The sequence below is a fragment of the Diabrotica undecimpunctata genome, chromosome 1 (assembly GCF_040954645.1).
Source record: "Diabrotica undecimpunctata isolate CICGRU chromosome 1, icDiaUnde3, whole genome shotgun sequence".
Classification (NCBI taxonomy): domain Eukaryota; kingdom Metazoa; phylum Arthropoda; class Insecta; order Coleoptera; family Chrysomelidae; genus Diabrotica; species Diabrotica undecimpunctata.
The window spans coordinates 142,215,931-142,227,890 of record NC_092803.1 but is presented as its reverse complement, the minus strand read 5'-3'; the positions used below and the strand labels follow the sequence as shown (position 1 = coordinate 142,227,890).

Genomic DNA, 11,960 nt, shown 5'->3' with positions numbered 1-11,960 from the left:
TTTTGAAACAGCTATAATGTTTACGGACTCAAAAAGCGCTATAGACAAAATTAATAACAATATGATAACTGCAACAAAAGACTACAGAGTCTTGGAAGTTAAAAAGAAACTATACTGTTTAAATAAATATGGGAAAGATATTAGATTATGTAGGATTCCTGGACATAATGATATCGAGGAAAATGAAATAGCTGACAAACTGGAAAAGGTTGGGGCTGAATTAAATATTCCTGCTGAAATTAGATTAAGTAACTTGGATATCATGCCTTTATTAAAAAATAAAATATATATTCCATGCATCAAAATAATTGGTTAAATTCTTTTCAATATAAAGGTAAGTGGTATAACAACATGCAATTTTTTTTCCGAATAAACCATAGTTTGACAAAATCCCATACATAGATAGGCGGCATATTACTACCATTATTAGAATGAGGACTGGTCATTGCCTGACAGGAGTACATTTATATAAAATCAACATGCGCGATAACCTATACTGTGAATGTGGACAAATGGAAACATTAGAACATATATTTTGGGAATGCCCAATAAACAAAATAAAAGGTTATGATGTCTATCAGGAACTGGTCAAAATTAATATTAAAACCCCAATTACCATACCAATGCTTCTATGCGATATTAACCCTAAAATTATCAAAATTCTTCTCAGATTCCTACAGATCAACCATATAAAATTATAACCTTCATAATAACCTATCCAATATTAACATTTAAACCACTTTTAAGAAAACAGAAAAGATAAATAAAATGTAGACATTATATGATGAAATGTCTATATTTACTGAGAATAGGGCATGAGATATATTCTCAGACTCACGACAGTGGCCCAAAAATTAACAAAACAAATGTACTGGCTGATTATTCAGTAGAATAAAAGCCAAAAGAAAAAGAAGAAGAAGATGATGATAATTGTTTTTTGAAAACGATTATTGGAGTGGAATTATTCGAAACGTTAAATAACAATAAATTATAAAATGTAATTTTCGTTACAATCAATTGTGCCTTAATCCCATATAAACATAATATTTATATTTTTACAACCTAAAAATTTTACCATTTAAATTGGGAGTTGCCAAATTAAAAAAAAATTCCCTAATTGTTTTAGTTCCTTATTCACTGACATAGTCTATAACCTATTAAGGAAGAATTAAAACAAAAATAACATGAAATTTTAAATTTAATATTACATTGCCATATAAACTGCAAAAATCTATACTTATATTTCAATACTTAGAGTTTTACACAGATTCCGAAAGATTTATAATAGTAACAAAAAATTGCAAAAATATACGTTAGTTGAAATTTAGACGTTCACTTGCACTCAAGCTGTTTATTCGCAAGTGGCATCTTTTGACTTAACGAAATTAGTACTTTTTTGTTGTAGTGTTGTCTAACTAATCTAGACAACAGACATATCCAGGTTGATCACAGTGTATGCTGAAATTAAAAAAAATAGTTTAGTATAATTTGTATGCAGGGTATTTCATTAATAATTGGAAAAATTTTAATTATAGATTCCTGACCCCAAAATATTGAGATTTAACCAAAATCACTTATTGGCGCCACACAAATTTGTTATTTTTCATTTCTACTAAAAGTGCCGTTTTGATTTCGTATGGAGTTATTTCTGGCATTAATTTTGATCCCTGGTTTGTGATTTTGGGCAGGGGCTGATCTTGTCCTTCGTCGGTACTCTTATACATTTCGCGATAAAAGGATTCGACAACCTCAAGGATTTTGGTTTTATCAGCAGTAATGTTTCCATTTTTGATTTTTATTTTGTACATATTTTTCTTGCCTGTATTGTTTGTATTTTGTCTCAAAACTTTTAAACTTTTGTTTTCTTGAATTATTTTAGTTATTTCTCTTGTATTGGTTTCTCTTACGTCTATTCCCTAGTAACACACAACGTCCTCTGGATGTCCAATATACGTCCAGTTTTGGTCCGGACGTCCCTGGATGTTAAACGGACGTACTTGGGACGAAGTGGGACGTACTTTGGGTGGACTAAATATGGACGTTCTCTGGACGTCCGTACTCGGACGTTCCCTGGACGTCCGAACTTGGACGTTTTCTGGACGTCCGACATTTATCAATTATGGGATCAAATAGCAAACATTACAATAGAATAAAAAATTATTTACGTGAATAAAGTAATTAAAAGCGAATGGGTTAAATCATGATTATTTAAAAATTGTATAGTTCCAAAACATGTTTTTGTTTTTAGGTAAAGTGTAAAAATGTTTTCTTTATAGCTAATTCGATACAATTGTTTGGTTATTCTAGTTACCACGATAATATAAGTTTGCTAAAAATAAAAATATAATTTTTATTAACAAGATGAATCTTGAACAAGTGTGGCAAAATGATGATGATGTTATCAATAGTCATTGTCATGTCATACCTATTTAAACAAATGACACAGTTTAATTATAATAATAGTATTAATTCTTAATAGAAAAAAGAAAAAAAAATTATTCTATTTAAGCAGTATACACACAGTGCGAATGGTGTGAATAAGCAACTTTTTTCGATGCTTGCTTTGGTTATAGTATATTGTTAAAGATTTGGTACCATTTGCTAGATTACTTCTCAGTTTGGTTTTTATTTTATTACAAAAAGGTAGTTGTAATTCTTCCTAAAATTGGTTATGTTTAAAAGAAAACGTTTGTATCTAATCGTCATCAACAGAGGATACCTAGTTACGAAAAACGTAGAGGATTTTGTTGAAAATATTAATAACCCCGATATCCCATCCCTAACTGATCATTTTGATATGAGTTTCAGTTCAAATAGTTCAGGTTACAATACTTTCGATTTAAACTTTTTATCAACATCATGTTAAGTACCTAAAATAATCTAAACGGGTCACGTGGACGATCATTCTGGTGATCCTTTACAAAGCTCCTCTTTTAATGAAACTGAAGAAGGGTCCAAACAAAATTATTACGAGAATTCTGGAGAACCTTATCGAGATGTTTTTAATTGTTCTAATAAATTATGCAACTGGACTTTCTCCTTTAAAATACTAGGTGATTTATTAAAAACTCATAAAGAAGTTCCTGATCTTTCTCATTTACCTTCAGATGCTAGAACCCTTCTTGCTTCACCCACAGAACTTAAATTTAAAGACGTTTTTCCTGGGAAATATTTCTACTTTGGTCTTAAAAAAATACTCTGATCCATATGATTCAAATTTCAAAGGTGTTTTTATCTTCGCAAAAAAAAATGTTATAGAAATTTGTGTAAATTTTGACGGAATCCCACTAAAAAAGAGTTCCAGTAGTCAGTTTTATCCTAGTTTGTGTAATTTGTTTATATATCCAAAAATTGTAGCTTTAATAGGCATTTACCATGGTTATGAGAAACCAAAATTTGCAAATAAATGTTTGATTGATTTTGTATCAGAGGCTGTTTTTTTATTAGATAGTTTAAGCTAAAATAATTAAGCATGAAGTTTGTGCGGTAGTTGGATTACTGTTACATGTTGATTTATATTTTAGAATAATGAGCTTTCCAAAATTGGTGAGGAGACCATAAACGAATTTGTTAGGAGAAGCCTTAAGAAGCTGATCTGCAATAAAATTGAAGGAAAATATAGTTGGCTAGGGAAAAAGCAATATAGAGCTTTTGAAGTGACACATATAGCTATGATTTTAAAAGGTTTGTAACTTGTAACCATAAATCAATTTAAGGTACATTTAAGAATTTTCACTATTGCTTAAGTGGCCACATACAGACAGTGAAGCATATCGTTAACTGTGTCTTATATGTAATTTAGAATGCAAAATTTACCAACTCACAAATGTTCAGGTCTGGCTATGAGATTGCTTTAAAAATTACAGCTAGAGATATGAGATGAAAGTATTATGTTGGCCGTATATTTTATTTCTACACTGTTATTTTTGTTTTTTAAGTGTCAAAGTGTGATTACTACTCATTTGGTCATTAGGAATAAATAGCAATGGCTGGGTTGGTATTCTTCTATTTCAGGCAAGATTCATTAAAACTACAGCACTTGAAATTCATGTGTTTAATTTTACGTCTGTGAATAATGATTTATTCACAATAAGCAAATTATAATGAACAAAATCTGAAATTATTTTATTCAATTTATGAATGTACATTAATTTTGTTTTCAGATGCTGCTTGGAAAAACTCCAAAACAAGCGCTGCCATGGGGAAGGGAATTGAAACGTGATAATGAAATATCTGAAGAGATCTAAAGAGAGGGCAGATGTTGAAATAAAAATATAAATAAAATTTAATTTGCATGTTGCAATAGCAAATATGATTAATTTTGTAATGGTTAAATTGTGTGGTAAATCAGAATGGAAAGGGATAAGAGAAGAATGGGAAGATTGAATGATTCTGTTTTTAGTGAGCCACAGAATTTTCAACGATTTGGCCAATTTCTTTAGCAATATTCACAATCCTTTTTTCTCCTGTCTAGAAAAGTATAGTCAAACACCCTATATCCGCCACAGCCATATTCACTCTTTAACTATTAAAATTTGTGACATTCTAGCATGCTTACATTGCCTTAATAACAATAAAGGTCTTGGTCCAGAGGGAATATCCTAACTTATTTTTAAGGAATTGTGCATTCTTTTTATGTATCTCTATGGCTTATTTTTAATAATTATCGTTCCATTATAATTCTTTCCGCTATTCCTAAAATTTTCGAGGCTTCACTGACTGATTTTTTGACAGTAAATCTGAAGAACTAGCTTCATAGTGGTCAGCATGGTTTTCTGTCTAGTCGTTCCACTTTTACTAATTTACACTGATTATGTTATAATAGCATATTAAAACATTTATATCAATTAGATTTATACTGACTTATCTACAAGCATCTTCTGTTCTTGTAAATTGTGTAGACCATATTCTTATTCTGGTATGATCCATTTCTTAAATCTGGATTCTCTTACTAGAAGAGTTACCTTTCAATCTTTATTTTTAAGCTAATTCATAAAATAACCAATCTCCTGAATTGCTTCAGCTAGTTTGTTTTCATAGTAAATACCAAATATATGTAATATTAAAATGTAAGTTCATTTAAACACTTACGTTTTATTTCCCAAAATACATTCTTAATATGCACAGGATTACGCTACTTTTAGTACTTTATACAATGGCGTTGATGTCTAATTTACATCCTCAGCGCTAAAATAGACGTCCGAGAGACATCACAAAAGTCCGTCAAGTAAGTCCACCGAATGTATTATGGACGTTCGATTAAGTTCCACTTAATGTCACTGTACGTCCAACTTACTTCCGCTAGGGACGTTAAATGGATGTCCATAGGACATCTGGCACAGAGACATTCGGACCAATATAGGACGTTAAAAGGACGTCCTTGGGACCAAAGCGGACGTTCCAAGCGGACCAAGCGGACACTATTATCCATATTAATTGTCATAGTAATTGTTTATTTTAACCGACTCACTAAAAAATGTACAATGGGAATTCACTCTATAAAATATTGCGGTTACCATAACTCCTAAATAAAATCAAACAAATATGTCATTTATTTAGATATGCTAAAAAAATTTAAATATTTATTCTTATAGTTGTAAGTATTAAAATATTCACTTTGTTTACACATAATAATTAATGATTCTAATAAATTTACAGTTTTCTCCTGAAGAAGTCACAAAATCGTGACGAAATATTGAGACTGAACAAATAGAGTTTTATTTCCTGACCGATTGCTGATACTATAAATCACTATTTAAAACAGTACGGTCGAAAAATAATTTGAAAAATATATATATATATATATATATATATATATATATATATATATATATATACGCTTATGGATCTATATATTATAACTATATTGTTTTTTGATATACTCACTCATAACGCCTACGATCGCATATTTCCTTGCAAACACATGACAATGTGTCCTGCACAAGGAGTATTGTTAGTACAAGGCTCACCAATATTATGGTTCTGTAAGACATAGTTTTGTGTATACTCAGAACTGAATAAACACTATTGCAAAGGTTTGTATTTATAGTTTGACACTAATATTAATAGTCTATTGTTGTTGCTCTTATCACCATACTTATTTAATAGGTTTTTTAATCAGTTATGTTAAAAACTAATTTCGAAATATAGTAAAGGATTGTTTAGTGGAAAAACTTTAGTCATTTTTTAGTTTCATTAATAACATTTACACGATTTCCTAGCAAATTTAATTTTTTGCGCTTATGAAAATTTTAAAATAGCAGAATGTTCAGATCTTCAGTAGAACAGATTACAAAAAAAAACTAGCTATGTAAATAAAATCAGTTCGAAAAATCCTCTTACAATTCTGCTAAAAACAAAAAATGTATTTTTTAAACATCTCATTTATTTACATTTCTCTGTTCTCTGTTTGCCTAGGGCCTCATCTTCGATTGGAATCTCTCAAGGATGTCCATATTGGATCTCGACTCAGATCCCTACAGTAGTTACATATATTACATGGCTCCATATTGGCTTGGCTTGTATACTATAATTTTATTGTACTAATTCAGTTGGGATCTTTTTCCTATTAGCCAGGTATTTTACATTATCCTTTTGTTGTAGTACTTGGTTACTTAATGAGGCGGTTGGACATGTAGTTTTTCGATTAGTGAACGTTATATATGTATTAACTTGCTTTCATTTACTTTAATTCGCCATGTTTGTAACCAAGTCTTTATTTTATGGAGATTACTGTGTGGTGATGTTTTGACTTGTAGGAAGATCTGCTTAGGTTCTCTAGCTTTAATTAAATATAAGTTAGTGCACTGATTCTTTACTTTCACAAGGAAATGTCAGTCGGAAAGTTACTACTGGAGAATTAGAAAAAAGTTAAGAGAAAAGAAAGACATAACCAAAAGCCTGCGAAACATTCAAAAGGGCTGCAGAACAGCCTTCTGTTTCTTCGCTTCTAAGGCTTTGTTATTCTTTCCTTTAGGCTTCTCTTTATTTTTTATTAGATGTTCTCTGATATTGTTAAAAGTTTCACATATATTCTGATTCATCTGGATCATATGTTTCCTCCATGTTACTTAGCTGTTGTGAAAGAATTCGTGCGACTGTCTCTTTTGTTTCCTTATCTTTTAGTCTTCTCATATCACATTTTTTGTTACTATTCTTTTTTTCGATATATTTTTAGTAGTGTTTCCTCATCTGCTTCCCAACTTTCCTCATAAGCTAGTGATGTAAGGAGATTCATTCAGAATGTGTAGTCTCCAGGAAAGTTTTTTGTCGAAAATAATGCCCAGAAGCTTTATTTGGTATATAACTTGGAGAAAATTTCCATTCAGAGTAATGGTTGGAGATTGCGTGTTTTATCTTCTGGTAAAATGAATAACTTTGGATTTGGATAGGGAGAAGTTAGGACCGGATTGACTGGCCTAGTTGTTTATTTTACTTAGCGTGTTTGTTAGTAAAGTATTTGTGCTGGATGTGACCTTTCCATAACAGAATAAGATTATGTCATCATCATATATTTCGTATGGTACAGGGTTGTTTATGAATAAACTAAAATCGTTAATACTAAGGAGAAATAGTGTGCTGCTTAGGACAGACCCTTGTGGGACACCGTTTGTGGTTGTGTGTTGTGAGGAAGTTTAGCCACTAGTAATTACTTTAAAGGATCGCTCTGTGAAAAAAAAATTTTGTAAACGAATATATATTACCGGATAGCTTGTTTTGTTTTAGTTTGTTAAGTATCACAGAAATCGGTCTAGAGTCAAAAGATCTTTTGATGTCAAGGGAGATTGCAATGACTATATTTTTAGATAGCGCAGTCGCAATTGTTGATTGCAGAACTACAAGATTAGCCATAGTGCATCGATTTGGTCTGAAGCCTGATTGAAATTGGTTGAAAATGTTATTGGAAGTAATGGGAATTTTTGGGAAGACCAAATGTTATTGAACAGTTGGAATATTTTCTAGTATGTATTTTGGTGAAGGTTTTTAAAAAAGATAGAGGGAATATCGCCAGGGCCTGCAGCTCAACTTTTTGTCGAAAAAATGGCATCATTTAGTTTTTGTGTAGCATCAATTTCGTTATGTAGATTAGTAGGATTATTTGATTTATTGAGAAAGTGTTAAGAAAAGCATATCACTGATTTGTTCGTCATCTCTAATTATTTTGTCCTGAATAGTGAGAGCTGGAATTTTGTATGATGTGTAATGTCCTTTCACTCACTTTATTTTTAACCATACTTAAGTCGGTGGGGTATCTTTGGTAATAGAGCTGGTAAAATGATTCCATGAATTTTGTTTATTTGTTTTTTGTTATGCGTTTTGTTTTTGCTCTGAGCCTTTTTAAATTTATTAAGTCAGCTAGAGTGCGAGATTTTAGGAATTTGTTTAAAGCTCTTTTGATTTCTTGAATTACTGTTTTGCATGAGTCATTCTACCAGGGAACGTGTTTTTTTATTGGGTTAATTTTTGTATTTGCCGATACACTCCTCTGCAAAAGCAACTGTGCAATGGTTTAGTTGTTTTATGTCTTCGTCTATGGTATTTTGATATTTAAGTACATCTGTGCATCCTTTTACAGTTAGTTTGAAGAGTTACCAATTAGCATCTGAGATTTTCCATCTCGTTTTTGTATATTCCGATTTGACTGAATTGTTAGTAATGATAATGGGAAAATGATTGCTATCGAATAAGCTGTCTAGAGTATGCCAAGTTAGTAACGGGTATATTTTGGGATCACATAAGTTTAAGTCTATTAATGACTGACTGAATAGGAAAGTATGTCCTATTTCCCGTATTTAATAAGTTAATATCAGTATTGTTAATGACATTTTTGATTATTTTATCTCTACCATATGTATTTTTGGAGCCCCACGTAGTGTTGTGTGGATTAAAATCTCTAACCATAATAATTGGGCCAGAAATTTGAGATTTTAGGTTTTCTAATTCAGTGCTTGTCAATGTATAATTAGGAGGAATATATAAGCTACATATTATTATTTGTTCTGGACACCACGCTGTTATAGCAACAGCTTCTAATGAAGTGTTTAGGTGAAGTTTACGGTAAAAAATTTCAGTTGATACGAAAATTGATGTTCCTCCGCTAGCGCGTCGGTGTGTAGTTCTGATATGGTGATAACTAACAAAGTTTTTTAGATGGGGGTTGTGTGTCTCTGTAAAGTTTGTTTCTTGTAAACAAATAAAGTCAGGATTGGTTTTGAAAATAATTTGTTGTATGCGTGCCAGGCGAGGATAGAATCCATCGCAGTTCCATTGAATAATTATGAATTTGTTAATAAGAGAATTTTTGGAATGTCTGTGAGTTTTGATATGTGTCAGAGATGTAATCATCATCAGTTGTTTTGTGTGAGAAGTCAAGATTGGGTAATTTTGTAGAATCACCCATTAAGAGTTTGGTTTTGTCCTTAAATGTTTTTATAAGACGAGTTAGTCTATTTTTGGTTGATTTCTCAATTATGTTATCGGCTGGGATTATGAATATAGTGTGTACGTTTATAGTGTGTTTGTGTATCTGTCATATGTTGACTTGGTTGTTCTAATGAGGAGTTGTTATTTGAGGATGTAAGTGGTATATTATTGACTAGAGAAGATATATCTGTTGGTTCGAAAGTTATAGTGTTGGTTTCTGGGCTTTTTTCAGTAGACGTGGATTCGACTTTGAAGATGCGGTTTTTATTATCTTCGAAAGAGAGCACAAGAGAGAACAAGATGTCAAATATAATCAATCGTCCGTCGACTTATCGAGATATCTCGCACATTACACGTAACTGCTAACAAATAATGTCCAGGCGACTCACTGTCCAAACCCTTCAAAAATAGGTGATAGCTATGAGAAATAAGAATAACGGATGACAAGACAGTTGCCAACATAGTTATTGCTCTAACTATGTTCCCTTGACCCATCCATTTTATATTTCGTGATTCATTTATTGTCTGCTGCATCCTCTACTGCTGCATCTTATTTGTTTTCCTCCTTTGGTCCCGTTATTTTTCTCATGTTCTTCCTCTCAAAAAACTTTCAGCTGCTCTTTTTCTCTTGCTGTTAATGTAAATGTCTCTGCGGCATAATATACTACTATTGGTCTTATGGTCGTGTTGTAGATTTTCATTTTTTGTGTTTCGATTTATGTTTTTATCTCTAAATATTTTTTTACTTCTATAAAACGCTGTATTTTCCGCTTGAATTCTTTTTTTCATATCTACACTTTCACATCTTCTGTTGACTAATACTTCCAAATATTTGAACGTTTCCACCTCTTCGTCCATATACTCTATTATTTGTACTGCATCCTTCTTTATACTTCTTGCTTTCCCAATCTCGCGTTATCATTTCTATTATTATTATAATTTTATTTGGTACTTTACTCTCTTGTAAGTCTCAAATTATTTTTCTTCTGTTTTTCTTGTCAAACGCCTGTTTAAAGTTTAGGAAAAGTATATGTATTTTTCCGTCACACTCGTATGTTTTCTCTATCACTTGTTTTAGCTTGTGTATAGCTTTATATGTTACATTCAGTAAATTAATTGCTTGGTAGTTTTTACATATTCTATGGTTTCCTTGTTTTGGGATGGTCACTATAATTCCCTTCTTTTATTCTTTGGGCGTTTTTTCCTTACTCCATATAATCTAAATAAGTTTATAAATATTTCTGTATAGTGCCTCCCCACCGTATTTTATACGTAAGTGTAGCAAGTTAGTATTATTATTATTATCCAGATTTAGCCATACGGCTCACACTCCCTCTAAGGCGAAAATTCACTCATCCCAGATACCTACGGTATCAAAAGAATTGAGCTTTATTGAGACTCTTTCCGTGTTATCGAGCCCTAGGTGACTTGGTATGTTGGAGTATCTCCCAAAAATTTTCACACGCATCTGGACGTCGAAAGTAGTACAGCTTTCTGCATGATCTTATAAAGATGTTCATTTAGACCCAGCTTTTTTATGTTTTCGAGGAGGTTCTTCGGGATGACTCCAGTGGTAGAAAGAATAATAGGTATCGTCTGGGTGCTTTCCATTCTTCATTGTCTTCTTATTTGTATTTCCAGATCTCTGTACTTGGCGATCTTTTCGTTATATTTAACACGCAGATTGTTGTTGTTAGGTATCGCCACATCAATTAATGTTGTTTGTCTTGTTAGTTTATTAACTAGCACGAGATCTGGTCTATTATGTGCTACAGTTTGGTCTGTGAGCACAGTGCGTTCCCAGTGTAGCTTGTAGTTGTCATTCTCAAGCATACTCTCAGGAACGTATCGATAATAAGAGAGATGGTTTGTTTGTAGAAGTCCCAGATTAAAAGCTATCTCTTGATGGAGGATCTTCCCTACTGAGCCATGCCGTTCCTTATATTCAGTTGCAGCAAATGCTAGGCAGCTCCCGGTAAGATGTTGGATAGTTTCTTGGGCTTGACATCCATATCGGCATTTGTCGTTTTGGACCTGAGGGTCTTTGACGATATATTTCAGGTAATTTTTGGTTGGTATAACCTGATCCTGAATGGCGAGTAATGAACCTTCTGTTTCAGGAAACATCTTTCTTGATGTCAGCCAATAATTCGACGCTACATTGTCGACATAGTCTTGACTGACTTCATTCGGATATCGCCCGTGCAGAGGTTTACCCATCCAGATGCGCATTTTTTCGTTCTTAGTAAGATGGTTTATGGATTTCTTGTTCCCTCAATTTGATCGGTGTTGTGTCATCTACTGCACAAATCGCGCGATGAAGGGTAGATGTCTCCGCTTGCACCTGAAAATAAGTTCGTAAATTAGTAATCTGTTTTTCTAATTGCTCGCTTATATCAATAAGTTCTCGTCCTCCTAAATACCGCGGTAATGTCGTTCTTTCTACTGCACTTCGAGGATGGTGTTTTTGTTCCTTTGTGAGGTGTGTTCGTACTTATCGCTGAAGGGTTTCTATATCCGTTTTAGTCCACTTAATA

At 32.3% G+C, this 11,960-nt stretch overlaps 1 long non-coding RNA gene across 1 annotated transcript; it reads right to left on the bottom strand.

The window, feature by feature from the left end:
• Positions 1 to 1,180: 1,180 nt before the first annotated feature.
• On the bottom strand, positions 1,181 to 6,096 carry LOC140432321 (uncharacterized). The gene is made up of 2 exons (XR_011949793.1): positions 5,887 to 6,096; positions 1,181 to 1,458 (listed from the first exon to the last, which is right to left on the bottom strand). It is a non-coding gene; the product is annotated as an uncharacterized lncRNA (long non-coding RNA).
• Positions 6,097 to 11,960: the final 5,864 nt, after the last annotated feature.